Source organism: Ursus americanus, chromosome 28 (assembly GCF_024610735.1).
Source record: "Ursus americanus isolate L20-20 chromosome 28, mUrsAme1.1.p, whole genome shotgun sequence".
NCBI lineage: Eukaryota > Metazoa > Chordata > Mammalia > Carnivora > Ursidae > Ursus > Ursus americanus.
Genome location: NC_142154.1, coordinates 23,565,196 through 23,576,563, shown reverse-complemented (window position 1 = coordinate 23,576,563; position 11,368 = coordinate 23,565,196). Strand labels below are relative to the sequence as shown.

Below are 11,368 nucleotides of genomic sequence, written 5' to 3'. Positions count from 1 at the left end.
GCAAATTTGGGGCCTAACTTGCATTCAGAAGTCTCCTTATACCAATTAAAGAAAGCAGACCATGGGAGAGTTGGAATTCTGTTTCCTTTTTGTTCTAAAGTGCTGGTAGGAGAAGAAAGGGATAAAGAAAGGGGGGATAATCAGAAGGGGGAATGAAGCATGAGAGACTATGGACTCTGGGAAACAAACTGAGGGCTTCAGAGGGGAGGGGGGTAGGGTAATGGGATAGGCTGGTGATGGGTAGTAAGGAGGGCACGTATTGCATGGTGCACTGGGTGTTATACACAACTAATGAATCATCGAGCCTTACATCGGAAACCGGGGATGTACTGTATGGGGACTAACATAAAATAATAAAAAAATATGATTATAATTAAAAAAATAAATAAAATATAAACAAAGGACAAAATAAATAAATAAAGTGCTGTTCAAGTGAACTATCTTGCCCATACTAAAAATTCTCTAAAGTGGTGTCTGTGGTTTCAAATCTCTTGGTAAAACTGTGCCTTAGAAAGACATGCACAATAATTAGAGTTATAGTGATAAAACGTAAGGAAAGCAAGGGGTCTGCCTGGAGGAAGGGCAGTTTATATTGAAGAGACCAAGTAAAAATTGCAAAATGTCTATAAGGATGGCTCTTGTATGATTCTGTGTCTCTGGAACTTGGTAAAGGCCAATCATCACCTATCGGCACCAGACAAAATCTGGTTTCAAGCAGACAAAATTAAATAAAAGCAGTTTTGGGGAGATAACAAAAACAAGATGGGAGAAGTTCTTCTTACCAGGTTTTGAGACAGTGACCCAGGGCAAAGTTTGCCCAAAGAACACTGGTCTGAGAAGAAACCTCAATTTTAGGCCCCTGAGTTGGCTTGATGATGGATTTCTCAGGTCTAGATCTATGGACTCTCCCCCACCACCCAAAGACAAACAATTTTAAGACACAAGACAAGCAGACAGGGCACTAGGCAAGCAGGTGTTGGGTGCTAATAAACAATTTTATGAAAGAACAATGCCAATCTAGTCTAATAAATAAAAATCCCAAAAGACCTAACTCCTAAGAAAACAAAATAAACCCAATGCTGAAAAGGCTTTAACAAAATAGGGGAGTTTAATTCACCATGAACTCACCTCCCTGCAGACACAGATGGCAGCTGGTGCAGGTAGAGGCAGAAAGTCCCAGATGGGGGCGCCTGGGTGGCACAGCGGTTAAGCGTCTGCCTTCGGCTCAGGGCATGATCCCGGCGTTATGGGATCAAGTCCCACATCAGGCTCCTCCGGTATGAGCCTGCTTCTTCCTCTCCCACTCCCCCTGCTGTGTTCCCTCTCTCACTGGCTGTCTCTATCTCTGTCGAATAAATAAATAAAATCTTTAAAAAAAAAAAAAAAGAAAAGAAAGTCCCAGATGTGTCTGCCATCACTGGGTAGAGCATGCTCACTGGGTAGAGCATGCCAGGCCCAGCCAGGAAGCTCGCAGTGCACCTGAGTAGAGCCTCTATTTCTGTCAATGCCTTCAGCCAAAGACCTTCAGGGGCATACCCATAGCTAAACAAATTGGTTTTATCACTCTTTTCAGTGAGAGAGAACATGTACCATAGGGAACCATGGCATCTCCACAGGACACTGTTCCAAAGAACCTATCATATAATTTGGGTTCTAGTTGGCTACACTGAGAAAGAATCAGAAGAGTTTGCTCTATTTGGGATGCTTCAGAAAATCTAGGCAACTGGGTATCCCAAATTCATCCTATTTAGGGGAGGGCCCACCAGACGAGAGAAGGAAAAAGTTGTGATTGATCAAGAAATTGTAGTTCCTCATGTTAGCCAAGAAAAAGTGGTGTTTGGTACTTTGTAAGGGCATAGGGACCTTGTTTTTCATCTATACTTAGATGACACTGTGAAAGGACCTTGCTTTGTCTCACTTTATCATGGCCTCAGAGGGACCTTGTCTGAGGTTTGTGTTCTGTAAGATTGCTTATGTCTAATCTGAAAATAACATGATCTAGCTCCGAGTACCAGGCCAGCTCCCTGCATATCTGGGGCTATATAGTTTTCCTTTCTCAAAATTAAAGTTTTAGGAAATAGACACAAGCAAACAACTAGAATTACCTAATCATAATATAGAGTAAGAAGTGAGTTACAAGGATGTGTACAAGGTAGAGAGGTGGCATGGGGTAGGGAGTCATCCATTTGGGGTATGGATGGAGGCCACCATGAGCAGAGCTTGGTTCCAGAAAAATGTCCACAAAAAGGTGATATTTAAGCTAAGTCTTGAGAGATAAGGAGACATTCCTTAGGTAAAGTGGATGAGGGACATGCACAAAGTAAGGGGAAGAAGGCATTCTAGCAGAAGTGAATTGGCACATACAAAGGAAAGAAGTTTTCAGGATGGCACATTAGGAGAAACTATAAAGAATCCAAAGCATAGAGAAATAAGGCTGTATGCATAGGCATGAGTCAAATATTAATGACCCTTCTGAATTGCTAAAGAATTTGACCTTACATGATAAATAACCATTGGAAGGTTTTAAGCAGTGGACTAACATAACCATATTAGGTAGGAGAGAAACCCAGGTTCAGAGAGACCAGCAAAGAAGCATTTTCAATCATTCAAGTGATCCAAGGAAAGTCTGAACTCGGGCCCTTTTTACTGGGCAGAAGGGAGGAAGGTGATGGAGACTTTAGATTGACTTCTTAAAGCCAGAGGTCAATTTTCCATGAAATCTTCAGCTTCAGGAAGCCTCACTTTGCACTGGCCCTTTTCAAGTCCCTGGGAGTGGCCCACAGATTGTCTTTTGTAGTCATATATTTTTGTAAAGTTTACAAAATAAGATATTTCAACTACAATCAGGTAAATGCCTCTTTCCCCTTGGAATTCTGCTCCTTCACAGCTTCCCTCAGGTCGGGCGGAATTGGATGGCTGTATGAATTCAGGGTCTGGTTGAAAAAAGTAATATGGGGGCATTAGAATTTAATAACTAAAAATACTCTTTTCTAGATTTTAAAATATTTGTGGTATTTTTAAAATGTGTAATTAATTCTGATTTCTTTTTGTTGTAAATGAATATTCACTTTTATACAGAATTTTGTATGCATGAGTTTGTATTCTTTTTCTTTAAATGGATCCCAACATTTGTATAAGTGCTAAGCCCCACAGACTTGAACCTCGCCAGGCTAATCACCCAGGAGTGTGACACAAACAGCTAGAGGTGTTATCTTGATAAGAACATTTCTTATGGCTCTGGCACTGGAACATGTCTGCAGTGGAAGAAAAACAGCTTTGATACTTACAGAGCCAGAAGCTAGCCTGTGGAAAATTCTTCCAATTACCAGACATGCAAAATTTTAAGTAGAGTATGACACTATCACTGGTCTCCTCTTAGGAATATACTTGATAACATTCTAACTCTCCCAGATACTTATCTGGATAGGAATCATTTGGAATAGAGTTTATAAGAAGTCCTATGACTGCAAGGCAAAAATTCACAGCCATCCTACAAGCTGTGAGTGTTCCTCTGTGTGTGAAGTCATGTTTTACACATTCCAACACAATGGATCACGTCGTGGGGTTTTGACAAATCTTTGACACATCATATGAAAGTCACATCAATCAAACCAAAGTAATTATTCATTAAGAGGAAGACATAAATTTCAAAAAGAAGTGGTAAATAAACTCTTGGATTCTTTGATAATCCAGTCAATAAAAACGAGCAAGTCATACGAATTTGGTCAGAAAATACTTAAATTTCCTACTGATTTGACACAAACTATTGATTTCAACAAAGACTGCAACAACCACAAAACCTTGTAAGATGCCAGTGCAATGAAATACATGTAGCAAACTGTTAAGTACGTGTCATGCATCCAAGGAATTGGAAATATCCTGGAGTATTCCGATTCGTTTATGAGAGAAACTTAACAGAGGTTGCCATAATTTACCAGCATTGTTAAAAATGTATAAGATATTACCAATAATGATTGAGAAACTAAAAGACATTTTCTCAACTATCAATAACAAAAGAACAAATTTCAAAAATCAGGCTAAAGACTGCATTATCTTTCTATTCCCTCCATAGAAAATATTACATTCTCTGTCATAGGAGGAGAGGACCAAAGAGTATGTGGGGAAAAAAAAAAAAGTAACACAGGGGGCATTAGAAGTTAAAAAAATGAAATTTTTTTCTAGATTTTCTAATATTTGTGGTATTTTTCATTTGTTAAATGTGTGATATGTTGTGATTTCTTCTTACTCTAAATAAGTACTCACTTCCATACAGAATTTGTATTCATGATTTTGTGTACCTTTTTTAAAAAATAGATCCCAACATTTGTGTAAGCTCAATGCCCCAATTGAACAGGCTTCCGCTCAACCAGTAAAAATCTAAGACTGTGTACACTCAGTCACTCCCTGACAATATTCGTACTGAAAACCAGGCACACCTTCACCATTAAGGTCACGGTCTTTTAATGGTCACTGCAATCTCTTTAATCATGCGCTAATTCTCTGAAGCAATGATTGTTTTTTTTTAAACATATTTGGAAATGCAACTTATTTTAAAGGAGTCCACATTTTAGAGAGGATTCATAAATGCTTTTTATATGTTGAAAGGAATTTTTTCTGCCCCTAATAATTCAGGAGTTCTCATTGATTTAAATAAGGCTGAAGCTCTGAATCACATTTCAACTTTGCTCTGACACACCCAGAATATATTTGTTAAACAGATACTCTATGACTGCTCTCTGCCCACCCCTCAGCCCCTCTAAAATAAATATTACCCACTAGGCTTTCATCTTTCCATGGTGACTTTAAAAAGCAAAGTATCTATGTCCTGGAAGCAAGTATAGTTTTGTGGGGGTTTTTGTTTTTGTTTTTGTTTTTTTTTATCATTGTTGTTGCTGTTGATATTGGAAAAACTCAGATTTTAATTAAATAGCATGCTTTCTTTAAGTCTTTCCTGTTATTAGGCAAATCTGGATGCTCACAGGGGAAGAATTGTGTTGAAACATGAAATTTCCATCTTAGTAAATCAAAACCACTGGGGTTATTGGCAATTCCATGTGGCTAGCTGTAATATAATGAACAATTACTTTTTAAATAAAAGTTTGGTTTGGCTTAGAGAATAATCAAGGATGCTTTATGGAAACAATGCCAGTTTTTTCTTTCTTTGTTTCATGTGTTTGTTAGAGCAAGAATAAGGGTGGTTACCAACTTCCTTTCCAACTGGGACACATTTTTGGAAACACAAGTTGAGGAACGTGAACTTGCCAAAAAATTACTTCCATAATCTTACTACCATTCAAAAGAAAATAAACCAATGAAAAATTGTTGCATATCTATTGTGTACTAGACCCCATGCTTGGTATGGACAGGGTAGAGAAAAAGTTCAGACATGTTCTTATCCCAAGGTGCTTGTTTCTATTCGAGGTTTTTTAACACCTGCATACAGAAAGATGATAAAAACTGCATAATCTTAAACAATTGTCAAATAAATGGTACAGAGAAGAAGCATTGCCAGATTCCAGAAAAAGAATGAAAGCAGGGACACCGCCGTGCCTCAGTCGGTTAAGCGTCTGCCTGCCTTCTGCTCAGGTCACAATCCCGGGGTCCTGGGATGGAGTCCCACATCAGGCTCCTTGCTCAGCGGGGAGCCTGCTTATCCCTCTCCCTCTGCCTGCACCTCCCCCTGCTTGTGCTCTCTCTCTGACAAAACAAAACAAAACAAAACAAAACAAAAGAGTGAAAGCAGAAGAAAAAGAACATATATCCAAATGCAGATAGAACACATGAAAGGCTCTCCAAGGAATGTGGTCCAATACTGGCTGTGTATGCTTAAGCATGTCACTTGAGCTTTCTTCACAGAGGTTTGGGCACAGAGGTCTGGGCAGCCTGGTGAAATGCATTAACTTCCTCAGTCAGAACCAAACACCAGCTAGAAAAGCCATTGTCCACAAGATCCATCAATGGAGAAGCATGGTTCATTGTTAGGGAGCTGAGTGAGTTTGGCCAGACTGAGCCTTCTGCCAGAGCTGGGGGCAACAGTGGCCACTGGGAATTAACACTGAGAAAATACCACCTTCACTTCAGGCAGGATGCTTAGAACTTGCCCTAATAATGATTCACAGAGCTATATATGGGTGGAGATGGGGGCATGGTGGGGGGAACACTCATTTTCAAAGATTCAGTAGTTTTTCCAAAAATTAACAGCTGCTCAACTTTTGGATTTAGGATTTATGCCAGGCATATCTGACTTCAAAAGGCAGGAGAAATTTATATCTACAAATACATGCACACACATTATTTATATTATTTAATTTTAAACTTCAAGTTACCCAAGTTAATAAAAATTTTATTATCAGTAATATTATACCTGCCAAATTACAACTCATAGAAAGACATTAGAATTTAATACCTTTTATTCAGAATATATATTGTCCTTGGAATTTTCCATTCCTTTATAGAGAAAATGCTTTCTAGTTTTTATTTATTTCAGCATATTCCAATATTATCCCTATCATGGAGTTGACACAAGATGATCTCCTAAAAGGATTTCACTAAATCTATTAGTTGGATGATTTAAATTCTTGGTTATTTTTGAGGTTCTGGCCTTGAAAATCCCCAAGTTTATCTTTCGGATCTTAAATCTAAAATCCAAAAAATGTGAGATATTAACTCCAATTTTTTTAATTACTTGAGTTAAAACTACCAAACGGAAGGATTCTGCTCTGTAAAACAAAGCAAAATATTTGAGCCTTCCTACTATACTTCAGTTTTCACCAAAAACAGAAACAAAACCATAACCATTGCCTGAGGCACTTAATCATCTACTAGAAAGTTCTTTTCCGTGTGCCTTGCCCTTATCAGTTTAGGAACCTAAGCATTGCTTGTACTACTAACAAACCCCAAATTACAGTGACTTAATGCAACAAATCTTAATTTCAAAATGTAACAATGTGATGTATGTGTTGGTGGTTGGCAAGTGGCTTGCACTTCCAGGGTTTCTCTCATTCCATCATGTGGCTCTGGTCCCCCTGCCTCAGCTGGAGGGGCTGGGAAAGATACTGCGCCCAGCATGGCAGGGGAAAGCCAGCCAGCCATCACTATTCATGTTTCAGAATGGTAGTGAATGACCTTGAAGTCTGTGGTGTGCTCCTTGTTCTCCTGTGTGGGATCTGCAGGGAGTATGAAGAGGTCCCAAGACTCTCTAGTGGGAGCACTGCCTCAATACAATCCTCCCTAATACTCTGGGTCGTAGGGTGCCTGGCTATGGGCAACACAGAATTAAAAATGCTGGATTAAATATACGCTTTCCACATTTTGATAGATAGTTGCCAAGTTGTTCCTCTCCATTCCCACAGCCCAATTTCATCTTCTGAGTTTGCATCCTCACTTCCTCCCTAAAACTGGATATCTTAGCATTGGTTTACATTGTGTTGCCATGGTTACACACAAGCCTGTGCTTTTTCCTGGAATTTATTGACTAATCAGAACTCCATGCCTCTCCATCCACTATTCATTCATGTCCTTGACCCCTATCCCTGTGGGTCTCCCCAGATGCTAAGATTCAGTTGCATAATAATAATAGTCACCTTTTCCTACCAAACGTATTTCAAACGTTTTCTTCCAACTTGTAGCTAGAATGTTGACATATTGATATTATTTATGGTCCCTTTGATGCCAAAAAAAAGTTTTCAATTCTTTTATTTTTAAGATTTTATTTATTTATTTATTTAGAGAGAAAGAGAGTATACAAGCGGGGGGCGGGGGGGCAAAGAGGAGCAGGCTCCCCACTGACCAGGGAGCCAGACCCAGGGATCCAGCCCAGCACCTTGCGATCATGAGCTGAGCCCAAGGCAGCCGCTTAACTGACTTAGCCACCCAGGCGCTCCAAAATGTTTTCAATTCTTAAGAATGCTTTATTTTTCAACAGACATTACAAATTCTTAGAGATTAAGACTATTTTAATCCCTTCACCCTTCTTCGATTTTTGCTCACGGTGATCCTGGCCCTCCACTGTGGTAATGTGATCGTCCCCTAAAGTGTGTCTGTTACTTTCACAGCAGCGTGTCTTGGTGTCTGAGAAGTAGTTCAAGAACAATACTGGTTTTATAAAAATTAAAAAAATAGAAATGCTTGGTCATAAACACATTTAGGAAATCCTGTCACTGCGCCTCCTTGATCAAGTTTTATGAGTTTCTAAGAACTTCCTTTTTCCCACATACTTGCCAACACTTGACATTTTCACACTTGCTTTTTGTCCAAATGCTAGCTGGGAGCCAGTGAGGTTGAGATTTGTTTCAAATGGTTTTTGTCCACGGGGTTCCTCTCCAACTAATGGCCTATTCATAGCAAGCTCTCATTTTTATATTGCAGTTTGTCTTATTATAAATCATGTGTAATTTATACAATACCAGTCTTTTATATGTTTATCTCCCAGTGTCTGTGGTTTGTTTTTTTTACTCCCCTCTCCCCCCCGCCCCCTCCCCTGCCCAAGTGTGAGTTGCTTACATAATGCAGTGTGTGGATTTTTCCTTTACGGTCCTAGGAGTTTTGTTCTGATTTTAATACTGTAAGACCATTCGTAAACAAGACTGTAAAACCAGTAGTCTCCCAAGGCTTTTTTGCCCAAAACGTTCCCCCACGGGTTATTCGGGGTAAGCAGACTTCTAAATGCAAAATTCCTATGACCTAAAGCCTCACGATTGGGAAAATCTGGTCCAATAAGAGGTTACTCCCAGCATCAACCCGGGGGAACTGGGACCTGGGAAGCCAATCTCATAACGTGTTCCTTGAGCCATTCAAACCATTCTTTCCCAAATTTCACCGCCGCAGCTTTTTAACAGAGGTTTCTGGAAATTACAGCTTCCCTGGGCAGGGTGAGAGGCGGGCTGCGGTGCGCACGCGACACAGCTCAAAATCCGACCCCTGAGCATAAAGGAAGAGCACGGAACTCACCGCCCCTGCAGAATGCCTAAAAGCCACGCAGGCGCAAGAAGCTGGTGCAATAGGAGGCGGGGCCGGACGCTGAAAGCGGAAGCAGACGAGAGTGTTTCAATTTACTCACACTTCACCTTCTCCTCGTCGCCTCCCACATGGTCTAGCGGTTAGGATTCCTGGTTTTCACCCAGGCGGCCCGGGTTCGACTCCCGGTGTGGGAACGCAGAGATTTTTCTTTAGAACCCTCGTAAAAAAATTTCCACAGTACGTTTGGATCCTTCTTATGTTTGGATCCTTCTTAGCAAGAATGCATTTAATGTGGTTGGTGAAAGCTGTAATTTCATAGGGGGAATGATGAGGCATGAAGACCCATAATGTGGTTCTCAAGCTTGGAAAGGTTGCTTGTGTAATCAACATTGTCACTTCTGCCCATCATAAAATTTATTTAAAAAGTCATAAAAAATCATAATTAATTTTAATGGCCAAACTCTATTAGACAAAGGAATTCATTTTTTGTTCCACCTTTATTCAGATAATTTACATATAACATTGTGTAGGTTTAAAGGTGCACAACATGATTATATATATGTATATATATATACATACTGTGGTAAATATATATATATATATATATATATATATAATATTTGAGGACTCAGTGGGGAGGGTGGGGTGCTTCCTGAAGCTGAAGCAATACTCACTATGACTGGGATATAAAGAAGTGAGAGGTCTCTGAAAAGAAGTATAGCTTAACAGAAGTTTAACAGGGGTAGAGAGTGAAGGAAAAAAATCAAATCCATTTACTTAGCTAACTTTCACAGAACACCTTGTGGGAAAACAGAAGCAGCTTCTGGATAGAATCTATCAGCTTCTGGATGGAATCACACATTGTCGTTAGGTTGAGGTCAAATTCAAACTTTCAGAAGCAGGAAGGGCCTTGAAACCTTCTCAGTTTCTAAACCATTTCCAGGATACGAATAAAATATTTTTCTAGGAATAGGCCTACATACTTTTAATTATAATGTTAAGTCTAGATGAGTACTGGTTAAAGAACACAATGCCATCTTCTTTGAAAGTTCTGTTGTTTGAAACAGTCCTACGACATTCCCTGGGATTGATCAAATCATGTAGGCAAACTCATGCTACACCAGTTGCAGATATCTTGGGCTTGATTTGGACAATAAAACCAGTAGAGAAAATATCCAGGGTCTCTGATCCATCCATAAACAAACAACATGAGTCACAGATGGAGATAAGATTTTCATGGGGATGTTGTGCATATTCTTCTATTCATGGAGAGGCAGTGACTTCCATACCTTGATTGAATTTTATATTCTCAGTTTGTATTGGAAACAATATAAGATTTGACCATAAAAATCATTTGAGGGGTGCCTGGGTGCCTCAATTAAGCAGCCAATTCTTGATTTCAGTTCAGGTCACGATCTCAGGGTTCTGAGATCAAGCCCTGCGGGGCTCTGCGCTGGGCATGGAGCCTGCTTGAGAATCTCTTTCATCTCTCTCTCTTTCTCTCTCCTTCTGCCCCTGCCCCACCCTCCTCTCCCTCTCAAAAAAAAAAAAAAAATTGTTTTACAAATTATTGCTTCAGACATTGTTCATTATGTGACATATGGCAATTTTTTTTTAAGATTTAATTCTGAAAAGTGTCCTCTGTAAATATCTCTCAGACCGACTGCCTCTCTCCATTCATGTTCCCACTGTGCATCTCCTCAGTACCACTGGCCTTGGCCAGAACTATCTTAACAGCCTCACCCAGGGCTGGCTACAGTGATAGATATACAGGACTTTATATCTCAGAACCTTTGGAAAAAGTGGTGAAAATGTTTCACTCATTTAAGATAATCTCATCATGCTGCCCTGAGCATTATGTCCTTGTACAGAGGTGAAAAACAGGTGGAAGGCTGAGGAGAATGCATGTCGAATAGCCAAAAAGGTGGGCTGTTCCGGTCATTTTCTTATTTGCTCTTGCCTTCTTCCACATCCTTCATATTCTTCCCCTTTCTGAGAGGGCTGCATCTCTACAAACTTCATTTCCCAGACCCCCTTTCCCAGTTGATTTCTGGTTAGCTTTGGCCCAAGGGAGGTACTGGCTGAAAGACTGGAATGTGTCAAGAAAGCAGAGTCATTTTTTTCTTTAATACTTCTGATGATGTCTTTGGTAGCGGTGGGCATCCATGATGGCTGCCAGCAACTTCAGACTCCAGCAGCATGGCATCGGGTATTCCCACAGCGGCTACTGTCAGCTGTGAGCCACCAGAAGTGTCACAGTGGGCAGCAATGGACTCCACTACCCCTGGAAGTTTCCACAGAGTATAGTGAGAAGTTTCCAAAGTCGCAATGTACCTCTATTGGCAATGGCAATGCCCAGCAGTGACATGCAGAGTGGTGTCTCCGGCCTTCAGGAGCTCTTCACCAACTC

At 40.2% G+C, this 11,368-nt stretch overlaps 1 non-coding gene across 1 annotated transcript; it reads left to right on the top strand.

Moving 5' to 3' along the window:
* Positions 1-9,080: 9,080 nt before the first annotated feature.
* On the top strand, positions 9,081-9,152 carry TRNAE-UUC (transfer RNA glutamic acid (anticodon UUC)). Its single transcript has one exon. It is a non-coding gene; the product is annotated as a tRNA-Glu (tRNA).
* The last annotated feature ends 2,216 nt before the right edge of the window (positions 9,153-11,368 follow it).